This window comes from Triturus cristatus, chromosome 2_1 (genome assembly GCF_964204655.1).
Source record: "Triturus cristatus chromosome 2_1, aTriCri1.1, whole genome shotgun sequence".
Taxonomy (NCBI): domain Eukaryota; kingdom Metazoa; phylum Chordata; class Amphibia; order Caudata; family Salamandridae; genus Triturus; species Triturus cristatus.
The window spans coordinates 547,327,078-547,343,643 of NC_140581.1; the positions used below are offsets into that span (position 1 = coordinate 547,327,078).

General features: G+C 39.8%; 1 protein-coding gene across 2 annotated transcripts in view; it reads left to right on the forward strand.

Moving 5' to 3' along the window:
* Nucleotides 1-16,566, forward strand: part of RASA1 (RAS p21 protein activator 1) — a 1,052,852-nt gene that overhangs the window by 488,336 nt on the left and 547,950 nt on the right. The gene's annotated exons all lie outside the window — the stretch shown is intronic.

Consider the following 16,566-nt stretch of genomic DNA (forward strand, 5'->3'; position numbering starts at 1 on the left):
GCATCTAAAATTGGGATTCGAACTCCTAACGCTGTAAACACAAGAGTATACATCTTCTGACCAGGTGAGCTATCATGTTATTTGTAAACAAGATGTGTAATTAGAAGGATAGGTTATTTGAATTTATTACCAATATTTGTTACTCGATGATTAGTGTAAGAAATGCACATGGTGGCTACCCAATCTATATATTTTAAATGTAAAGAATAAGGATATCTATTCCCAATTTGTACCATTATATCAACACTCGATCCATCTATATGTTTATTTGTAAATAAAAATTATATCAAAAGTCTGTTTTTTTGACTCTTCGAGGTGGACTCGAACCCCCGTATTGCTAGATGCGATAGTATGGGGTTTTAGTTAAGTGAGCTATCTCATAGGTTGACTTCATATTAAAATGATAACATATTAAACGTTAGATCATACAACACAATTCTTGGAAAGAAGTAAAAAAGTAAAAGAAGTAAAAGACCGGGTTATAATTCCAATATAATAAAGTTTTGAGATCACCATCAAAGAGGAATACCTCAATATTGTTAATTCATCTAACACATTAATTATTGATGCACAAGAGGTATGGGATCAATAAACAGTTTATAAATCAAAATCAAAAAAGTTATATGTGAAAAAGATTTAATCACGGGACATTTAAAGTCCATATTATATCAGAAGGGTATAAATCTCTCTATCAATGTTAAGACCAAACTTAACCGCTTGTAGTTTATTAATCCAAAACGTTTCCCTGGATCTCAGTTTCGCTTCTAAATCACCTCCTCTCCGATCAATAGTGACTTGCTCAATTCCCATTAACTCAATATTGTTCAGTTCATTTCGTCTATGCTTTTCTTTAAAATGAACTGCCAACGGATATTTTGGGTCACAATTTTTTATTGCTCTCAAATGTTCCATCCATCTTGTTTTAAGCTTTCTCGTTGACGAACCTACATATATCTTTTTACATACACAAGTCATAACATATACGCAATAGCTTGTATTGCAATTAATAAAGGATTTGATTTTATATGTTTTTTTGTTAGTAAAGTCAATGAAGGTTGTCTTTTTATTTATGACATGTTTACAACAGATACACTGACTGCATCTGTATGAACCTGGTGTTGGTTGACTAATTCGTGACCATTGATCATGATCAGTGTTTTGTACAGGATATGATCTCGTATCACTTGGACTAAGAATGCTCCTTAGTGTGGGGGCTTTTTTAAACACCATATTAGGTTTGACCCCCAAAAAATCTGAGATATCTTTATCGATCGTTAGTACTTCCCAATGTTTACAGAGTGATCTAAATACTCTATTGTTGCCATCACTATAAGTCGTGATATACCTGATCACTTCTTTCTTGTCCATTTCTAGTCTAGGTCTGTCATATAGTAATGTGTCTCTTTTTACTTTACCTGCTTTGTTTCTAGCTCGATCTACAATCTTTTTCTCATATCCTCTTTTGAGGAATCTTTCAGTAATATCTTTACTGATGTTCAGATATTCTCTCTCATTGCTACAGTTTCTTTTGGCTCTTAAAAATTCCCCATACGGAATATTATCAATCTGCCTTTTGAGATGTCCTGACCTGGCATGTAAAATAGAGTTTGTAGATGTGGGTTTCCGATAGAGTCTCGACTCTAAATGTCCCTTACTGACATACATTTCAACGTCTAAAAAGACTATTTTTTCCGTACTATACTCAAGAGTGACAGTTATATTGTGATTGTTGGTATTCAAATGACTATGAAAGAGTTTCAATTTATCTTCACTCCCGTTCCAAATTATAAAAATATCGTCTATGAATCTGCCCCAATAGACAATGTTGTCATCAAAAGTATTACTGGATTTCCAAGCATGCTCCCTTTCATAGTGACCCATAAAAAGGTTCGCATATGATGGTGCAAACGAGGTGGCTCGACAAAGAAACTGGAGGTGGCACTGGTTTATGAACACCCCGTATTTGCTACTATCTCAGTTAAACCTTTCTGGCATGGCTAATGGAGTTGGGGACGGAGTTACTACCGTTACGTTAACCTGTTGAGCCCCACTGTCCCCGGGAGAAGGATCAGGCTGGGCGGAAGCATGGGAAGGACCATAAAAGTGAGCAGGTCGTATATAGCTTCTCTTGGATTTTGAGGCTGCTTCGACTACACTGGTCTCTAACCGCCTTTGTGTCTTGAGGTGATCTAGTTATGTAACTAACCGTTGATTATCAGTTCTCAACAGTCGGAGTTCTGCTTGTAAATTTACCACCGCGGAGGCCAATTCGTTCACAGTTGTTTCAGGCGTCTCACTGGACAGGGTAGCGTCTATGAGTACGTTATCCATCTTTGCTCGGGGAATGTAACTATTCGTGGGCTTGGCTTTCCGTCATTCGTTTTACACGACTTACTTGCATAAGACTAGGGCAACTGCCAGCATCCACGGGAGCGAAGACCGGGATCTCAACTCTCCCCTAAGGTAAGACCATCTCCAGAACGAGCAAGCCTCTGAGAGATGAATAATACCCAACCCAGGACCTCCAGAAAGCCCACCAAGGAGGCTGAAGTCTCTCAGAAGGAAGGGATAGGTGATTTATAATCAGCACTTTAGGAGATGAAAATAACAAACAGGGAAAGAAAAGAATGCAAGAGTTAAAGCCTGGTAGTCTAAACTAAGAGAAGTACAAACGAACAGTGAACAACCTCTACCTAAAAAGAATGGTTGTGTACCTCCACATACTCACATTAGAACAGAAAAGTGGTTCTTTACAATGTTCAATTCCAACGTAATCCACCCAAAGGGGTACATGAGGCAAGTCTCTATACAGAGAAATGAAGGCGCTCCTAGCAGAAGGAACGCAGAAGTAGGAGTCTATCAACAGCAGTTGGTACTGACGAGTGATTGTTGCAATAAAGTTTTGTGCCGTCGTCAGTAAAAAAGCACTGCTTAAGTGACTCCGTTCTTGGCTTCACAAACCATAACAAAAATGTGGCGAATCTTGATAGTTTTCTCAAGAGATTCCAGTGTATGAAAATAAAGTCTTCTCGGTGAACACTTGTGGGGGTAATCCTTTAGAGAGAGGCTTCGTTAGTATCTATAACCGCGTAAAGCGGGAGACGCGGTAGTGGGCGTGAAGGTACGGTGAAAGAGCTGCGGGAGAAAGATGGACACGCTAGCAGCGCGTCGCACGTACCCATTTCTTGGTGCTTGCAGTTCCTCCCTCAGTGTTAGGGGAACACAGGTTCGAGTACAGGCAGCGATGACTCCGGTCTGTGCACGGAAACTCGCAGGAGTTTCAGGGAAAAGGAAAACCGCTCCTGTCCTCGCTCGAGTGCGTCTCGATGGTCCACAGGGGGAGGGGTTCAAGGCAGGAAAAAGTTCGCGTCTGCCGTTCTCTAGTCCGTGGTTCTAGAACCGTCCGAACCCAGAGTCGACGTAGATTTCTCCAAGGGAAAGGTATCGGGTAGGAAGATGAACTCTAGATTTCCAGATAGGCAGGCCTGACGGTACTCCGAAAATACAACACCGGTTTCTCTGAAGATGCCGAGATCCAACGAGGTTCACAAGAGCTTCGTAAGCCAAGCGAAGAACTCAGGGAGGGGCTCCTGTTTAAACGATCTCACTGACCAATGGGCTCGTACTAGTGTTATATGGGGCGGTACACAACCCTATCTTCAGCAATGATGCACTATGAGAGTGGTAGTGTGTGTGAGGGGAGCATAGATAATGCACAGGTAGATGATCGTGTAACACTTAAGGCTTCAACTGCAACAACAAGGTAATTGTTGGAATGGTTGACTTCATCTCAGCTACTGGCAATCGCTTGGGCTGACAAGCGTCCCTTCACTAAAACAGCGTATGCAGGATGCTCGGAGAAGTTTGTTGTCTGATGGTCCTCCTGAAATATCTAGTCTCTACAGGCACAGTTTTCTGGCATACATTTGTCTTGTCTTTCATTGGCCCAGCAAGGTGTTGTTGTGGCAATGGTTAAAGAATGTTTATTGGCCCTTTCTGCCTTCCTATATTTACCTGATCAACCATCTTTATTTATATCACCTGATGTGATGCGTTTTTTGATAGGGTGGACCCATATGTTCCTTCCAACACCATTTGTGATGCTACAGTGGGACCTTAATTTGGTTCACAGTTCTCCCTTGCCTTCCCCATTTCAACCAATGCAAAGCTGCTCTCTGTGCCCCTTTAAGCTGAAGATGACATTCCTTATGGCAATCACGTCGGCTCGACGCATGTGTGAATTTCTGCACTCTGTCCTGCAGCCATACACCACCACCTTCCTAGACAAACTAGTTTTCAGGATGATAGTGACATTTCTCAACAAAGGTTTTCACACCTTTCCACATCGGGCAGTCTATCACCTTCCCAGCCATCTATATCCTGTCTCATCCATCTAAAGAGGATGAAATATTTCATCATTTCGACTGAGAGAGCCCCAAGCCTTTACACTGATAGCACCCAAGAACATTGGGTGGAAATTGGCTATTTGTAGTATTTTTTGGGATGAAAAACAGGAAAGACGTTCAGAAAAGAACCCTCTCCAGATGGATTGTCTTGTGCATCAACATTTGTTATATACTGGCCAAGAAATTGCCTCAAAAAGGTCTGCATGCTATTTCAACCAGAGCAAAGGTTGCTACCACCGCACTGGTGCGCAGGGTGCGTCTCGATAGGCAGGTCTGGCGGGAGGGACATTTTGCCTATCTGTCTGATAGGATTTCCTGTTCCGAGTCATTACACAAGCCCACGACCTGGGAAGGTACTGCTTTGGTTTCTGTTCATAAGGTGAGGAATCTGCAGTTAGAGAAATCCATTAAATTGCTTACCTTCGGTAATGCTGTTTCTGGTGGCTACTCTTCTAACCGCAGATTCCTCACTTGACCCATCTATCCCCCCGTTCTATTGGAATGGTCTCATCTAGTTCATACTAATAATATTCCAATCTGGAGATCTCCACACTTGCACAAGTTCATTATTTAAAGCTGTGCGTCCGAATGCACAGACAAATATCAGGAGGAAACTGACATCAACTGATGTAGGTGGTGGCTATATAGGGGCCCCAGTGTCATATCCGGGTGGCATGGGACCTAAAACAGAGCTGCATGACGCCACCTCTAACGAGCAAGGGAAGTGCTCCAGATCCAGTCTGGGGCAAGGAGATATTCACAAGGTGAAGAATCTGCAGTTAGAGTAGCCACCAAAAAGAGTATTACCGAAAGTAAGAAACTTGTTTTTTACTAACTTCATCAAAAATCTGAATTCACCATTACATTTTAGGATTGTTTTAAGCTTTCTCTAAATGTAGATATGTAGATACAGAATTAAGATTTGAATCCCCTCCAAACTTACCTAGCCCTACATAGTGAAACAGTTTATTGGTTTTATTTTACTTTGAGGGCATAACAACCCACTTTGTAGTGTGCTCTATTTTAAAATATGCTTACAAGGCACGCTTTAAGGGTGAATTATGATTACATAAAAATTGGCTTTTCTTAAATGGTAAGGGCATTGTTATGTGCTATATGACACTCAGTGCATTCAAACTGGAGCCCAGCCAGATGACAGTTGTGCTTCTAGCAGACCTATATTTTTGTCATATATAAGGGTGGTGTAAATACACACCGCAGCCATTTAGATTTCCATGCCAGAGTTGCACTTTAGGCACCATTTACAATAGACATAAAGAATTTAAATAAACCAAATAGAGAGTTTCAGTAAGGTTTTAAAGCCAGGATAAGGCAAAAAATCTGGTGTGAGTATAATCTAACCTATTATGTTGTAGGAAGGTCAGCATCATACATAAAATGACCCCATAATGCTGTCAGCAAACATAATGAGTCCAATATCCAATAGAGCAGGACCACATATTTGGAGCTACTGTTCACGTGGGTCCCATGTTCACTTTATCACTGGAACCTAGCTGTACCCTGCTCATGAGCCCAAACTGAAAATGATGGATGTCCTGGGTTGCTTGTGCTCTGGTTCAGACAGAAACTAAATTGGCAGTTTGCACTGGACCGTTCCCATGAGGAGAAGGGTCAAGACTGATTTGCTTTTTGCTGGGTCCAAACTGAGGTGGCATGGTGACCAAAAGAACGATGGGTTGAAGTGCTACACCAAACTGCTTCCCATCATCTTTTGTGCGTGTCATGTAGGTGATTTAGCCAGTCTGAGATGTCAGCACCCGTCTTAGATCCACCCCATGACTGGTGGATGTAGTTGGTGTTCTCTTACAATTGGGAATTTAAATTATGTCTGAAGACCTGAACCAGGTATTAAACCAATGTGATGCTGATTAACAGCCTGCGTTTTCTTTGTGGAGTTGTGTGGCAGTGACTGTGTGCAGTGGATTGAGGGGAATGGAAGGTCATATGCAGGCATGGGAATTGTTCAGAGTTGTTGTTTAAGACATAGGTTTTTTTAGAGATGTTAAGAGATGGTGTGTTTTTCATAATATTTTAGGTTTAGCGGCTTTACAAAGCTTGACACATGCAGTGTATTAAAATTCGTTGCTGTTCTTACTGCTGTGTGGTAGCCGTCACGTGAATCGTAGATAATGATTTCTCTTTCTGAAATAGGGGTGATTTGCTCTAGGGCACTCTAAATTTCAGAACGGGCCTAGCACCTGATTAAAGTATTTAATGGGAATTTTGATATATATAAATATATCTATATATCCATATATATATGACGAGACTTGCAAGGTGGTGAATAAACACAAATTGCACTCATCTTGGGTCCACTCTCGTTTGTTGGCGGAAAGGCGATGGAAAACGTAAGCGAGCTAATGGGGCGCTCCGTTCAGCTCCTACCCTGAAAGTCTCGGGGTGATTCGTCAAGCGGGGGCCGAGAAAAAAGGGGGGTCCCAAAACGCGTTTTCCCCATGCATTTTTCCATAGGACCTTTAGACACAGCTACAGCCAGAACGGCTGAACAGAATTACTTGAAATTTGGCAAAGAGGTAGTCCTCAGGTCAGGCATGTGCCTTTTGCATATATGGTGTAAATCAGTTCAGTAGTTCCTGAGAGAATCAAAAGTAAAATCATATACATATCTGGGCGGAGCCTAACCACACATCTCATTGTGAGATCTGATTGGCTGTCAGCACTTCATCCAAGAAGTGTTGGCAGCCATCTTGGGATCAATATACATGATAGCACCTCATTAAAAAGCATTGCAGTTAATAGAAAGTTTAAGACCTTAGTTACATTATAAATCATTTGTTGATGGTACCATACTCATTTTAGGAATTGTAGTATGTTCTAAGGTGATTTTACCATGTGAAAAAGCCTTCTGCTGGGATATCATGAATCATGTTTGAGAGAACTATTTTCACATGCTTTTCCCACAGAGGTTTGGAAGGTGATCTATAAGCTAAACTGAGAGCATATTTTCTGTAAATTCACATTATCTTTCTCAGTCATGTGAGAATGAAGTCTGACATTCTCAGTAAAACATATACATCCAACAAGGGCAGAGACTGTCAGTTGATTCCTTTGTGTTCTACTGCAGCTTCCCAGAGTGTTCCAAAGAACAACTAGAGCGCTAACAGTCTTACTTATGACAAAGGTATGGCACACCTGAAGCCATCTTGATTGGAATAAAGTGGTAACATTTAAAACATTTAATTTAAAAAGGAACAAAATGAGAGGGTTCATTTTGCCATAGAATGTATGATTAGTGCTGCAGAAAGAAAAATTAGGGCACATTTTGAGTGACTTCTCAAATCCTCTTCAATTTCATTAAAGAATTCTGACATGCAGACTGAAACATGCACTTTCAATACCAGCAGCAGACTTCCCTGGTGAGCAGTAGCTTTACTACAGGGATCTAATGAGCAACTAGAGTGCTAACATTCTGAATTTATGGCAAATGTGTGACACATCTGAATGCCTTCTTCATTGAATCAAAGTAAAAAACTGAAAGCATTTCCTACTGAGGAGACTGTAGTAAATGAGGAAATTAGGAAACTTCATAACAAATAAGTCTCCCAAAATGGCCACCAGAGACAAAAGAGCCCAAATGTAGCACAAATATCACCGAGATGTAGCCCAAGTATAGCCCAATGACAGAAATCCCAGAGTGAAATAACAACTAGAGCGCTAACAGTCTTACTTATGACAAAAGTATGGCACACCTGCAGCCATCTTGATTGGAATAAAGTGGTAACATTTAAAACATTTAATTTGCAAAGGAACAAAATGAGGGGGTTCATTTTGCCATAGAAATTATGACTAGTGCTGCAGAAAGAAAACTTAGGGCACATTTTGACTTCTCAAATCCTCTTCTATTTCATTAAAAAGTTCTGACATGCAGACTGAAACATGCACTTTGAATACCAGCAGCAGACTTCCCTGGTGAGCAGTAGCTTTACTACAGTGATCTAATGAGGAACTAGAGTGCTACCATTCAGAATTTATGGCAAATGTGTCACATCTGAATGCCTTCTTGATGGAACCAAAGTAAACAAATATTGAAAATGCAATAGGTCTCGCCCTCGTTTAAGTTAAAGCAATTCTGTTTGTAATTAGGTGGCTTTTTAGATTTGCATTTATTAGTGTTTTTCAAAATTTCATGTAAATAAGATGCATATCTGTATATGTATGCATGCATTTATATTTGTATTTATATAGATATGCAGATTATATATGTTTATATATGTATGTATATACATATATATACACATACATATATATAAATGCATATATGTGCATATGTGTGCGTGTAGAGAGAGGTAGAGAGGTAGAGACGTAGAGGTAGAGACGTAGAGGTAGAGGTAGAGAGTAGTAGAGAGAGAGGTAGAGAATGGTAGAGAGGTAGAGAGTAGAGGATGAGTAATAGAGAGTAGAGAGAGAGTAGTAGAGAGAGTAGTAGAGAGTAGTAGAGAGAGTAGCAGAGAGTGAGTAGGAGAGAGTAGTAGTGAGTAGTAGAGAGTGAGTAGTAGAGAGTAGTAGCGAGTGAGAAGTAGAGAGTAGTAGAGAGTGAGTAGTAGAGGGAGTAGTAGAGAGTAGTAGAGGGAGTAGTAGAGAGTGAGTATTAGAGAGAGTAGTAGAGAGTAGTAGAGAGTGAGTAGTGAAGACTGAGTAGCAGAGAGAGAGTAGCAGAGATTGAGTAGTAGAGAATGAGTAGTAGAGTGAGTAGTAGAGAATGAGTAGTAGAGAGTGAGCAGTAGAGAGTGAGCAGTAGAGAGTGAGCAGTAGAGAGTAGTAGAGAGTGAGTAGTAGAGAGAGATAGAGAGTAGTAGAGAGAGAGTAGTAGAGAGAGAGTAGTAGAGAGTGAGTAGTAGAGAGTGAGTAGTAGAGAGTGAGTAGTAGAGAGTGAGTAGTAGAGAGTGAGTAGTAGAGAGAGTGAGTAGTAGAGAGAGTGAGTAGTAGAGAGAGTGAGTAGTAGAGAGTAGTACAGAGTGAGTAGTAGAGAGTGATTAGTAGAGAGTAGTGGAGAAGTAGCGAGTGAGTAGTAGAGGGAGTAGTAGGGAGTAGTAGAGAGTGAGTAGTAGAGTGAGTAGTAGAGAGCAAGTAGTAGAGAGCAAGTAGTAGAGAGAGAGTAGTAGAGAGAGAGTAGTAGAGAGAGAGTAGTAGAGAGAGAGTAGTAGAGGGTGAGTAGTAGAGGGTGAGTAGTAGAGGGTGAGTAGTAGAGAGAGTAGTAGAGAGAGTAGTAGAGAGAGTAGTAGAGAGAGTAGTAGAGAGAGTAGTAGAGAGTGAGTAGTAGAGAGTGAGTAGTAGAGAGTGAGTAGTAGAGAGTGAGTAGTAGAGAGTGAGTAGTAGAGTGAGTAGTAGAGAGCAAGTAGTAGAGAGCAAGTAGTAGAGAGCAAGTAGTAGAGAGCGAGTAGTAGAGAGTGAGTAGTAGAGGGTGAGTAGTAGAGGGTGAGTAGTAGAGGGTGAGTAGCAGAGAGAGTAGTAGAGTGAGTAGTAGAGTGAGTAGTAGAGTGAGTAGTAGAGTGAGTAGTAGAGTGAGTAGTAGAGTGAGTAGTAGAGAGTGAGTAGTAGAGAGTGAGTAGTAGAGAGTGAGTAGTAGAGGTAGTAGAGTGAGTAGTAGAGAGTAGTAGAGTGAGTAGTAGAGAGTAGTAGAGTGAGTAGTAGAGTGAGTAGTAGAGAGTGAGTAGTAGAGTGAGTAGTAGAGTGAGTAGTAGAGAGTGAGTAGTAGAGAGTGAGTAGTAGGTAGTAGAGAGTGAGTAGTGAGTAGTAGAGAGTGAGTAGTAGAGAGTAGTAGAGAGTGAGTAGTAGAGAGTAGTAGAGAGTGAGTAGTAGAGAGTAGTAGAGAGTAGTAGAGAGTAGTAGAGTAGTAGAGAGTAGTAGAGTAGTAGAGAGTAGTAGAGTAGTAGAGAGTAGTAGAGTAGTAGAGAGTAGTAGAAAGTGAGTAGTAGAGAGTGAGTAGTAGAAAGTAGTAGCGAGTGAGTAGTAGAGAGTGAGTAGTTTAATTTAAAAGGAACACAATGAGGAGGTTCATTTTGCCATAGAAATTATGATTAGTGAGGAAAAATGAAAAATTAGGGCACATTTTGAGTGACTTATCAAATCCTCTTCTATTTCATTAAAAAATTCTGACATGCAGACTGAAACATGCACTTTCAATACCAGCAGCAGACTTGCCTGGTGAGCAGTAGCTTTACTACAGGGACACATCTGAATGCCTTCTTGATGGAATCAAAGTAAACAAGCATTGAAAATGCAATAGGTCTCGCCCTCGTTTAAGTTAAAGCAATTCTGTTTGTAATTAGGTGGCTTTTTAGCTTTGCTTTTATTAGTTTTTCAAACTTTCATGTACATACTATGCATATGTATGCATATATGTATATGTTTGCATGAATTTATATTTATATAGATATGCAGATTATATTTATATGTTTATATATTCACTGAAAAAACCATAGGTTTCACACACGTTATAGTTACGAATTAGCATTTAAAAAACCTTGCAAATTCACTTAAAAAACCATAGGTTTCACACATGTTATAGTTAGCTGGACATTTCACTCGTAAAAAACCAATGAAATTACCCAATTATTGTTAGTGCAGGCAACTATAACTCACGCGACTGCAATCCTCTGCTGATGACGTCAGATATTACATCACTGTATTTAGACACTTATTTACCCATGTCTTCTTCCATTAATCTTTAGCTATACATATATTACAAATATTTATTTTTCATAAAGACACATATGTCATCAGTGATGTAATATCTGACGTCATCAGCAGAGGATTGCGGTCGCGTGAGTTATAGTTGCCTGCACTAACTATAACGGGGGAATTTCATTGGTTTTTTACGAGTGAAATGTCCAGCTAACTATAACATGTGTGAAACCTATGGTTTTTTAAGTGAATATATATATATATATATTTTCAAAGAAGTCGTTATCCCAAGCTTCAGAATAACTTCCAGCGGCACACCAGAGGACGAGTTCAATAAAGATTTATTGCCTCAAAAACAAACAGTACTGTTTTGTTTTTGAGGCAATAAATCTTTATTGAACTCGTCCTCTGGTGTGCCGCTGGAAGTTATTCTGAAGCTTGGGATAACGACTTCTTTGAAAATATACATAGCGGGACTGTGCCCGCTGCTGGCACCGGCGTCGTTAGGAGGGTGAGTGGCTCCCCACAGTGACTTTCGAAAAAATATATATATATATATATATATATATATATATATATATATATATATATATATATATATATATGAAGACAAGTCCTGAACTCCCAATCAAGCTGGGGAGTCTAGAAAACAGGTACGGACCTCGAACCATACACGATGCTGTTGTCCAAAGAAGATATGCCAAGCAGTTTAAAGTTTCATTTCTGATTTATTCCATTAAGTCAGACAAGTGTCCGCCTCAGACGCGTTTCGATCGCCTCCGCGATCTTGATCACATGACGCACTGAAACCGGACCTTCCTTTAAAAAGATAGTAACACCCAATCAATTGTTTCGTGCTCAATGAAAATAAACAAAACACTAGAGAACTGAGGAATCACCATGAAACTGACGCGAATTCATCTAAAAGAGTTCAACACTCTAACAAATCACAAAGAATAGTACACAACATAATGTTGAGCATACATTGACTGTAAGGAATATCTGGCAAGTGCCCCAGAATTAATTGAATACAGTAATAGATCTCAATCAAGATTAAAATGTACTAAAACACAAAATCCACGGTTCATTGGTTAATAATAACACAGTTTCATGCTCATATTCTCGGAATGAATGCTTGAAAGTTAAGTAAACAATAATTACTTAAAATCCTAAAATATAAAGTTTTTAGGGATAAAAGAGAGTCAAAGTAATAAAACGGTAAAAAGAAAGGAAAAAGAAAATGAGGTAAAACAGAAGACAATAAAGAAAAATAATAATCCTAAAAAATAGAATTGATATTAAGACTGCCAGGGAAGCATAGAGCAACTACATGTGTAAGTGACTAATCCAAAAGTTTTTAGCACATCTGCATAAAAAAACATCCAAAGGATCAGATACAGAATTTATGAAATATTTACAAGAAGTTATGCAGGTCCTCACTCGTATTCATCCCATTTGGCATTTTAGTGTCAAGCAATAGGATGAAAGAGGATTCTAGCTGACGAAGTTGTTTCTCTCTGTTGCTCCCACGGATAGAAGGGGGCACTGCCCCAATGACAAAATATTTCAAGTCACTGATTTTGTTGGAGTGGATGGCTTTAAAATGTCGGGCAACAGGGTACGTGGAATCCGAGTTAACAATCGCACGAAGATGTTGCAAAATGCGATTGAAAACCGGTAATTTAGTACTGCCCACATACTTAAGATGACAAGTGCATTCAAGCACATAAACTGCATAGTCCGTACGACAGGTGTAATGGTGTTTTATTTGTACTGGAATGTTACTGAACGCTGTGGTGTATTCAGAAACATTGGTTCCAAATTTACAAGCACGGCATGAAGTGCATTTGAAAAAGCCAGAACGTGATAACCAAGTGACTGTTTCCGTGACTTCAGGGTTAGATTTAACTAAGGCATCCCTCATAGAGGGTGCTCTCCTAAATGTGATGTTAGGTAAGTCAGGCAACAAGAATTTGAGGGTCATGTCAGTCAGAACAATGGGCCTATGTTTGTAAATGATACCACGGAAATTTTTATGTTGTTTGCAAAAAGTGGTAATTATTCTAGTAGGTTGTGTAACCTCATTCGTTATTCCACTCTCAAGAGATGTGGTATGTGGTTGTTCAGTGGGAAGGCAGGATTCACGTGAGCAAAGATTAGCTTTATCAAGTGCTCTTTTAAGGTTAGATTGATTATAACCTCGGGCAAGGAATCGATCAAAGGCTTCCTTCTGACATTGTTCAAGGTCAGATTGGCGGCTACAAATACGCCGTAGGCGAAGAAATTCCCCATAAGGAATGCTGTATATGAGGTGGGGTGGATGGGCACTGCTGGCATGTAAGATGGAATTTCCAGCTGTGCTTTTTCTATGCAATTTGGTTTCTATGTGGTTGTCTAAAATAAAGACCTCCACATCCAAAAATTCTACCCTCTCATTACTGATGTTTGCCGTAAACTGTAAATTCATAGTGTTGGTATTGATTGAATTCACAAAAGAGAAAGCCTCCTCTTTAGATCCTTCCCAAACGATAAAAATATCGTCTATGTACCTGCCATAGTATCGAATATGTGAATCCCACATATTCTTGTGTGTGGCTCGGAGGACATGTTCCTCCCACCAACCCACCAAAAGGCAGGCATAGGTTGGGGAAAAACATGCCCCCATGGCCACACCCCTGAGTTGTTTGTATAAAACTTTATTGAAGAGAAATACATTGTTATTGAGGCAAAGGTCAATCATTTGAAGGAGCATATCATTATGCTCTTTGAAATTAATGGAGCGAAAACCCAAGAAGTACTCTATAGCCTCCAACCCTTGTGAGTGTATTATGCTCGTATAAAGGGAAGCAATGTCTAGCGTGATCAACATGAAATTCGGTTGCCAATGAACTTCTTGTATTTTCTTCAAAAAATCGCCAGTGTCCTTAATAAAGGACGGCAAAGCAATCATATGTGACTGAAGAAAATAGTCAACATACTTAGACATGGCTTCCAAAAGGCTCTTCCTGGCAGAGATGATGGGTCTGCCAGGTATAGGGTGAATTCCCTTGTGGACCTTAGGAATAAAGTAAAGGGTGGCTGTAGTTGGATGATCATTCTTGAGAAATAAATACTCATTTTTGGAAAGAAGCCCCATTCTTTTCCATTGTGCCAACAGGGAGGAGGCAGTTTTTTTAATTTGAGTGAGATAATCTCGACCTACTTTGCAATAGCAATCAGTATCTGATAAGTGGCGTTGTGCCTCCTGGAGATACTCAAGTTTAGGCCATAAAACTATGTTCCCTCCCTTGTCAGCGCCCATGACCACAATCTGATCATTATCACAAATCTTTTTGATTAATGCCCAATAATTCCTCAATTTCCAATTAATTTTACCACATTTAGAGTGAGTCAACAAATTTAATTTTTTCAAGTCATCAATTACCATGTCACTAAAAACATCTACAGAATCTTTAGGCATCATTGGGTAAAAGCAAGACGGAGGGCGAAACGGACTGGCAGCCGCCAATCCCGTGTTAATCCCTTCAAGTTGATCACAATCATTGTCAAGAATTGGAGAGTCCGAGCTTTCCTTAGCCAAGGATTGCATCATTTGTATCATGTTAGAGTCCCGGACTTGTAAGGCATCCGGCATAATGTTAGAGGTAGTGACCTCAGTAGTGGACTTGTTGAGTTGGAAGAACTTCTTTAACTTGATCTTGCGAATAAATTTATAGACATCAATGCGAGACTGTTTATATGAAAAGTTAGACTCAGGACAAAATGACAAACCTAGCATTAGTAGTTGTTTCTCAGCTTCAGATAGTACAAATATAGATATATATAAACTCAGTCACTCTGCAGCTTTCTCTGTAAAGACGGAGATGGACCACAAACTGGTGCTTAGATGTTTTTGTTGCCCGCTTCGGCCCTGACGTGTTTTGGCTCCAGATGAGCCTTGATCACAGTGAGAGAGAATGAGAATAAATAAAGCATTTTGTAGCTATTTGTAAGACCCTTGAGTTGGGTTGGTCTGGGTTTCATCCCTTTGAAGAGGTGGGCAGTTTAGTTTTGAATAGTGATTAGGATTCATAATTTTCATTCCTTGGAGGAATGTAAGGCAACATGTAGCCTGTAGCTTAGAGGTTATGTTTTTCTTGGTACCATACAAAGTTGGAAACAGGCAATTTCCACAGCTAAGAAATAGTATGCAATGCCAAACGAAATGTAGCATACTAATAGAGTAAGAGTTGGGAGTTTCACAGAAGTTCAGAATCCCCCTCTAGCTTCTATTGAAAATAACATTCAGTAGAGGAAAGTTTCCGTAAATATATCTGCTCCTACACAGACATAAAGAGTTATGTATCAATGGGGTAACCCGGTAGACCACTGGACTCGGGTATAGATAGGTACACAAAAGGATAATCACAGTGGAAACATATTTAAAGAAGTAAAAGAGCATACATTTGTTAGTGATTCGAACAGATTTAAAGACAACACCTATTTTATGCATGTATGACCATAATTTAATCGATTATCCAGAGATTCAGTCAAAAGGAAGATCGGCAATTTAAATCAAGGCCAGATACATCACAATGTCAACATATTTAAATACATATAGGTGTAAGATACGTGATAAGTGCAAGATTTTGGGATGAGTGCAGGACGTTGTGAGGGAGGAAGGTTGCGTAAAATAGGAACATCCACAGTTTGTTGAAGAGCCTAACCTGCCAATTAAATGGCAACAAAACTTGAATCAGACAACACAAAATTAGAAAGCAGTTGTACAATCACTGACAATCTCCTGTGTTGATTGAAGACAGAAGTAAGTCGACGTTTCGACCCCTGTTCGAACCAGCAAATTGGTTTGCTCTACTGCCCGACGCGGCCCTTGAGCTTTGGACATTTACGGATCCTTGTTTATGCTGATCAATTCAGCCGTTCCTAGACTCACTTACCGAGTGGTGGAATACTACACCTTTGGAGCACTAATTGGCCCTCTCTCAATTTTCCAGCTTGATTCATGCTGCTGATGCTGGTGTAAGCCCATTCCCTTGGTCCTGATGAAGACCCCGACTCCAAGCAAACCAATTTGCTGGTTCTAACAGGGGTCGAAACGTCGACTTACTTCTGTCTTCAATCAACACAGGAGATTGTCAGTGATTGTACAACTGCTTTCTAATTTTGTGTTGTCTGATTCAAGTTTTGTTGCTATTTAATTGGCAGGTTAGGCTCTTCAACAAACTGTGGATGTTCCTATTTTACGCAACCTTCCTCCCTCACAACGTCCTGCACTCATCCCAAAATCTTGCACTTATCACGTATCTTACACCTATATGTATTTAAATATGTTGACATTGTGATGTATCTGGCCTTGATTTAAATTGCCGATCTTCCTTTTGACTGAATCTCTGGATAATCGATTAAATTAGGGTCATACATGCATAAAATAGGTGTTGTCTTTAAATCTGTTCGAATCACTAACAAATGTATGCTCTTTTACTTCTTTAAATAT